Here is an 8479-nt window from a genome sequence, read left to right on the forward strand (position 1 = left end):
TTGACTTTTCTGAAGATCTGAAAGCTTTATCATGGAGGGTGAAATTCATCCAGCTTAACCAATTCACCTTCTACGCATCGCGTGAAAACAATTTTCTGTGGATTTTTTAAAACTTTTATTTTATTCAGAAAACATACAGTCATACATAAAAAGTATTAAAAACAACGATTTTCTTACATAAAAAGACCAATTTAGTTTTCATAAATTAAGCAAAAGATTTATACACTAAATGTAACAAAAAAATTAATTAATAAGAAATTCAAGTGAGAAAAGAATAATTGTTTACCTTTTTTTTTTCATAGAGTTTTATTTCATATGTTTTATTATCTTTTTTTCATTGGTAATAAATAAAAATACCGAATGTACACCCGAGTTATCCACGCACACACATGAACGCACATATAAAACATACACAAACATAAATATACATACATTACATGCGGCACTTATACATAGCACAAACCACTCAAGATGCACATTTAGCGACTATCCCAAATAATTAACTCAATGAAGAAATTTTCGGGACATATTTTTTTAATATATTTTTTCAAAGTTATGATTTTGGATTATTTTTTCTAAAACCCATTTCATTCGTATCATGTAATATTTCGCTACTGTAAATAAATATATCAATTAAAAAATATTTTCCGATTGTAAAAATACATGTATTGTTTCGGCATAATGTTTTATCGCCAAGAAGATAAGAATTTACGCGCTTCAATAAAATTAGCTCTGCACTACTTCACCTCACGTAAATATCGATAAAAATACTGATTTGCAACACATTGTTTATTTTACAGACCATAAAAGAGGCGCCGTGGCTTAGTTGGTTAAAGCGCCTGTCTAGTAAACAGGAGATCACGAGTTCGAATCTCGTCGGGGCCTAGAGGAACATTGATAACGTTCCTCGTTTTTGTAACACACATAAAAATAAAAAAGTACGTTAATATTTTTTTTTATACAAACAGACACGATTGTAAAATAACATGTTTTAAAATAAATTAAGAGAAAATGCAGTATCATTTTTCTGTATACTTAACATTTCAGTATTTTCTCCCTGGATTAGGGCATAAGGCCAATGATTTATTTTTGTAGTATGGATAATTACCCAATGATACAACACCAATGCGTGTCTCTATCGTTTTGCTTTTTTTGATACATTGTTTCTTTTGAGAACCAGAACAATCCGATAACCGAAAAAGGCGCTTAGTTTTATCTATCGTCTTCGGACGTACGGTGTACAAATATAATAAAATAAAAAAGTGACGGGGAAAATACCAACACAGGAAATTTTATTATAATACTTTACTTAAAAAAATAACCAGATCAGTTCAGCAATGGGGTGCGGAAAACGAAACAGCTATACATCGATTTTGTCGATTTCAGCTAGGAAAAATTAGCTCGACATGTAGTTTTCTTTTTCACGCAGTATCGGCAAGGCATTTGGGAGAGAGTGACGGAAAAACAATGTTCAAATACCGGTTTATCAAAATTATCTAGCATCGCATGTCCTTTTAGGTAATGCAGGGTGAAAGGAGTTTCCTAAAGTGGTGCAAAATAAATATTACGAACAAATTCACTGTCATCTTTAACTTTAAAAACAATTATTTTTTTCAATTTATCTTCTGATTAAAAAATGTTTGAACGGTATTATGAATATTATCTTAAAAATTTTATTTATGATTTGAAATTTCCTGATACGTTTTATACAGTAACGTATAAAAAAAGTAGACTAAAAAGAGAACAACGCTAAATTGGTTTCCTTGTATAAAAATTAATTCGATTTTTTTTTTTAAATAACTGTTTCTTTTTTACCGTACCATTTTTTCAACTCAATTATAACAAGATATCAAAATGGTTTAAAAGTCGTTAAATAAATTATTCCCAATCACTAATATATATTATTTGTCAAGTAAATGAAAGAGTGATGTAGGACATTCCAAGATCAAATAGTATAATAGGGAAATATCACATACTACGAATACCGATTGAAACATACGAAATAGATTTAGAAAAATTATTGTACTTTCAAAATCAATATGGATATTGAAAATAAATGTTTTTATGCATTGTTTTAAAGATAAAATTAATTTTAAAAATGTCTTTACTAAAACGCGTCATTTTTTGCCTTGAAAATTGTGACGTCAATATTCGTGACGATGTTCTATTTAAATTTAAACTGTCACAAACAAAGCACATCATTTGGCCAAATATTGATGTATTAGGGGCGTAGCCAATGCAATTTACTGTTTTCACGGGAATGAAAAGTTAAATCGATAAATATTTTTTTATGCCACTAATTAGTACTATTTTTTTTTTTTTTTCATCATCATCATTTCCTTTCCGCATCTAATGGTGCATAGGACTCTGCATTGGTACACCAATCGCAGCGTTTCTTGATCATTTTTGTTACATGAAGGTAAGGTGATCAGTCTTACGCCTCAGTTACGAGTTCAGGGACAATGAAATATTCTACTGTGAAAACACCCTATATAAACAAATATCTAATATCAACCATGTCGGAAATCGAACCCGAGACCTCTTGCATGGCAGGCTAATGCGCTGACCATTACACCACGTGGCCGACAAATTAATTTTTTTACTTGACAGTATTTCAGAGACTCTTATTATTTTAAAATATTTAAAGTCTTGTTTCTCTATTATGTTACTATTACACATTGTCAAATTAATGATAAATTCTATTATTTTATTTTTTGAGTGTCTTACTTTGAAACCGTTAAAAAATGAATGTGTAAAACCAGGTTCCAGTATACTCGTAATTGTATTATGAAGATTTAACGTACTAAAAAAAATGTTAATCAAACTTATTGGTTTAGTATTTATCATCATCAATGGCGCTACAGTCCTTTGTGGGCCCTGGTCTTCTCCAGAATATGTCTCCATTCCTTCCTGCGCCCTGCGGCTCTTCTCCAGTTCGTCAAGCCAATTGCTCTCATATCACTTTCCACATTATCCAGCCATCTTAATTTTGGTCTGCCTCTGCTTTGTCTGCCTTCCGGAGTGGTATAAAGAATCTTTTTTGGGGTGCGTTTATCATTCATTCTGGGCACATGACCCAACTATTGTAATCTTCTTATTTAATTGATGAATTGAGCAATGTTGAGTTCGCCATAAAGTGCCTCTAATTCATGATTTAACCGTCTTCTCCACACTTTCTTTCAGCTGACAGCACCAAATATATTTCTTTATATTTTTTTTAAAAATACTAATACCATATTTTCATATTTTTTGGTCATAACCCAGCATTCAGCACCATATACAATGACCGGCTTGAGAATAACTTTGTAAATAATGGTCTTAGTTTTTCTAGTGAGTAATTTGGATCCCAGATGTTTAAACAAGCCATAATAACATACGTTTGCTGCCGATAGCCGTGTTCTAATCTCGGTTCCATAATTGTTATCATTTATCATTTCAGTACTTAAATATTTAAAGGAGTTGACATTGTCTAGTTGGTGTGACCCAACGTCAAATGCCTGCTGTACATAGGTTATTTGTGACTTTCGTATTACCAATGTTTTTAAGTATTACCAATGTTTGTATTGACCAACGAGCGCTTTCACTTCAATAGGCATCTTCAAGACTGGTAAATTGAACAAAAAATATCAGGTATATTACTCAATACAATGTAATAAAAAAGTAAATATAAAAAAACGCATCTAAATTTTTAAGTAGGTATAGCAATTTCAATAAATAATACATACAATTGAATTACGGACCGAAATTTATCTCAACAGTGCCAGTGGGGAAACAGATTTAAGAATAAAAGGGAACATGAAAATGTAGACATTTACATGGCTTTATTGGCTTTTATAAGTAGCCACAATACACACTGAGTAAAATTTATCACTTCGCCACTGTTTGAAAATACGTATTTCTTAAATTATTCCGTCTTTTAATTATTTTGGAGATATTGAGCCAAAACTCATTTGTGAAATTCATTTGACCGAATCATTCTACTTACAACTAATTTATTTGAATTGATTAATTAATTATGAATTAATCTTTACAATTATTTAATTTAAATAAAAAAAAAAAAATAATATGTGTTTTATTTGTGTTCACGTGTATTTGATGAAAAATAGATAGTGTCATTTAAAAAACTATTTTAATATTTCTGTACAAAGTGATTATATTTTGTTTTTTGAAAACCAAATAAATAAATAAATAGTAGGCAACGCGTGATTTAAAAAATGTGTATGTGAGCTAAAACCTTTATTGATGTAGGTGACAATCATTTAGCTGAATTATTTCAGTCGGCCTCGTGATATAAAGATCGAGGCATTTGTCTACCATGCAAGAGGTATCGGGTTCGATTCCCGACATATTAGATATAAAATATTATTGGAAAGGTCGTCTTTACACTTGAATAATGTATAGTCCCTAGATTGGGAACTGAAGCGTAAGACTGATCACTTTACCTTCATGTTACAAAAAAGAATCAAGACACTCTGAGGTTGGTGTACCAATGCTATGCCCTATGCACTTTTATGTGGGTTGAGGGAATTATGATGGTGAATTATTTCACCTACTAGGCAATGCCTGAAAATACACATATATTTTTATATGGTACAATTGCATTTCAAACTTGATAACTCCCTGGAGAGAAAATACAGATATAAATATGGAAAGTCTACATAAAATATTTAAGGTTCATACAGTGGACACTCTTTATAAAATAAATTTAAAAAAAAAAAAAGATTTTGAAATTAATAAGTCACTCAGATACCAACATAATTTTAAAATCCCTAAATTCCATACAAGTCATTGTCAAAATAACTTTGTATATAAAGGTGTAAAAAAAATATAATAATCTTTCTAATGAACTAAAAACAATTAAAATTAATATATCAATAAATTTAAAGTTAATCTAAAGAAATTTTGGGAACTCGTGTAAAAACAACATTTAATTTTAATAAGTATGAATGTAATTTTTTTAAATGTTTTTTCTTTAAATATCCTATGTTTTCATTTTTCTTTTCATGTACTCGTATTTAAAATTATATAAACTTTTATAAATAAACAACTAAAACAGTGTAAGTCACTCTCCAAGCACAAGAGTTAGTCTCTTTTTTTGGAGAGTTACAGTGATAACATTTACTAAATTTGTAAAAGTAGATATGTTTAGAATTTTACAAAAACATGTACTTTTTATGAAATGTATGAATTAAAAAAAATAATAAAAAATATAAATATAAACATTTGGACAAATATTGAATATTGTTTAATTAAAGACGTTGCAATTCCAGGTCATGGAATTCACTTTAGTAAAAGGAGATCCTCAATTTTATCCTTTTTGGTTCACGTTTACCACTCCTGAATATTCTTCAGCCTTCTACCTGTGAATGCGTCTAATTAACGTCTTAGCTTTCCATTGTCAATGTGCATTGAAGGGAGGCGGAAGATAGAGCCTGTGAATGGTTCGTAACTGCAGATACCCTACACTGCGGGATTCTGCTGCATTTCATGAAAGGCATAGTAAATTAGCACCCTCTTTAGACTATGAGCCCGTGTGCTGTAGTTTGTCAAATATTTGGAAAATATTATGATATTGTTATAATTTTAAGTTCGTTGTTCATATAAGAATCTTTACGATGAATAAACTGATGATTTGTGTCTTCGTGAAAATATTTCTTTATTTATTTTTTAATAAAATTAAAAAGTTACAACATGTTAACAAAAAGAAATACATAATAAAGCAAAAGTACAGAAACAAAAAAACGAAATGAAATACCTCACCAAAAAAAAAAACAACCTCTTGTGCTTGCTGTGGGATTACAATATTAATAATTTTAGTACGCAATTAACATATATTTCAAAAAATAAATGAAGGTTTTTAAAACATTTTAAAAAAATAAGTGCATGTACATATGCATGCAAATGCGCATGCGTGCGCACGCATGTATAAATATCCACACACATATATATATATATATATATATATATATATAAATAAATAAATATATTTATTTTTTTCTTTTATTCAGGAAACATACAGTACAGTTACAAAGTTTAATATTTTACACAACTAGACTTTAGAAGTTTCCATATTATAAAGCAATTATATGTAAGGCTAATTATGAAAGTATAAAAAAGAGAAGGAAAAAGAAAAACATAAATGAAAGTTGTTTAAAAATTAAAATTTAAGTGGAAAAAGATATTTTAAAGTTTGTAGTTTATAGTGAGTATTTACAAATGGGTATAATATTAAAGATGAAGAAAATTTGTAAGAGTAATTTAAAATTAAGAATTGAAATAAAGAATGAAAAACATGCTCAGATGTAAAAATTTAAAAAAATAGTAATAACATATTGTAAAGAAAAGGAAAAACATAAATATACACATACTTATTTTAAGGGATTCAAAGAAACGATGAGAAGAATCTTTAAGTGAAATATAAGACAATAAATTTAGGTCAATTTAAAAAACATCTTCAAAATTAATGACACATTATAGTAAGAGCAGCAATATATTGATTTTATTTACATATATAATAAAAGTAATTAAAAGTAATTAAAAAGTATAAAAACATGCCAATGCAGCAGAGAAAAAAGAAAAAATAAAATAGGAATAACAAGTATAGCAAGTAATCTTTAAAATTTGAAAAATCAATATAAGGAGAAGATTTTAAACCAAGAGAAGTCGATAAAATTTCATTAAAGCGATTTTAGTAGTAATACAAATTTCAAAAGAGAAATTTGATTTATAATAATATTAATGTATGTAATTTGAGTGATATAAGAGAATAATGGACCAACGGGAGTTTTATTCAAAAGTTTTCAATACACTATTTTTAAATAATTGTAATCCAGTATGATAGATATGGTTAAAAAAGCTGTTTAAAGTGGAACACAATCTGTGTAAAAACGAATTCTGGCAATAGTTCGTATTGACACTAGGTATTCTAAAGGTTGGGTGATTTCGTAGGGCACGTGATGGACAGTTAATTTGAATTTTATTTAGGAGCTAGGACGAATCAGCTAGACTGTTAATAATTTTACAGAGGAATGTGAGTTCTATTAATGTTCTCCTTTTTTCAAGGTTAATCAGTTTGTGAAAACGTGCACGCAAACTAACTCACACGCACATACACATTCACCCACATACATATTATAACATGGTGAAGAAAATTATAAAATAAAGTTTTACAGTTGTTTAACAGAAGAACTTTAAGTACTGTAAACAAATACATTGAAAAAAAAAACAAAAAAAAACATATATCCTTAATTTTAAAATAAAAAACATAAATAAGATTTCAATGTAAAAAAGCAACATTTAATTCAGGGGGTTGATAAACAAATATTTTTACCTTTAGTTTGAATTGTGTAAAGACATTATTAATTTTTATTTCGTCAGGCAAATTGGTGCAGAATTTTATTGCCTGATATACATAACTTTTTTCAAAATGTTTAGTATGAAATTTTGGCATATTCAAATAATATTTAATCATGTAAAATTAAAAATGCAATTTCAATTAGATCGAATTTTGAATGGCCTATATTATTGTGCGAGTACCTATTAATACCTATTAATGAACTAAGTAGACATAAAAAATATAAAAAAATTAAAGCATGCATACTTACACAAGCAAAAAATGTATGTTTACTTGGTTTGCGTATGTTAACTAACACATTAACATAGGCTTTTAACTCTTGTGTGGCTATAATGTAACACGAGTCTACATAGAACACATGACTTGATATATCTTTCTTTTTTATTAAAATGATAAAGCTGTATTTATTTGTAATATACAAATAGACATTTTTATATCGAACTTGTAAAATGATTTGTTTTGTAAATTTGCTGAATTTTAATAAAAAAATATTTATCCTTACTATACGAAAAATAATTAAACGTAGTTATGCAGTCCACAATTGAAAAAAAAAAATATTGATATTATCGGGTGTAGTAAAGTCAATTCTATGTTCTGCTAAAAACAGGCAGATCGTTTTCATACACGAAACTGTATTAATCTCCTTTTGAAAATGATGTCGATCACAAAAGCGGTATTTTTCAATTTGCAAAAAACACCCACAGCACAAGAAAAATTTTACGGTACTTTAAAAAACATTAAAACAGGTCAATTATATAATTAGATTCTTGTTTGTTAAATAAAAAAAAAACTATTTTTTTCATTGTCTATCATTGGTTAGAGTCAAAAACATTCCAACTGTTGTGTAAATTTGTATATTCACTCTCTTAAAAAGTACAATTATCTCTGTTTCATTTTTCTATATCTGGCTGCTTTCTGCATAACTACGTTCAATTATACGAATGAAAGTGATCACAATACCACAATACATCTGTTTTACTGTGTAAAAAACAGTACAAGAATATAACTTATAACAAAGAAGACAGAGACGCTGTTCTATGGCCAGTGTTTGTATAATAGAGACAAGAAAAAAAGAAGAAATGCATGAATGAATAATTTATTTTACTGTTGGTTTACCGTGCCGTG

General features: G+C 28.4%; 1 non-coding gene across 1 annotated transcript; it reads left to right on the forward strand.

Annotated features, from left to right (window-relative positions):
• The first annotated feature begins 811 nt into the window (after positions 1 to 811).
• Positions 812 to 885, forward strand: TRNAT-AGU (transfer RNA threonine (anticodon AGU)). The gene has a single exon. It is a non-coding gene; the product is annotated as a tRNA-Thr (tRNA).
• Positions 886 to 8479: the final 7594 nt, after the last annotated feature.

Source organism: Micrasema longulum, unplaced genomic scaffold, assembly GCF_059751315.1.
Source record: "Micrasema longulum isolate JH-2025_06_02 unplaced genomic scaffold, ASM5975131v1 h1tg000786l, whole genome shotgun sequence".
NCBI classification, from domain to species: domain Eukaryota; kingdom Metazoa; phylum Arthropoda; class Insecta; order Trichoptera; family Brachycentridae; genus Micrasema; species Micrasema longulum.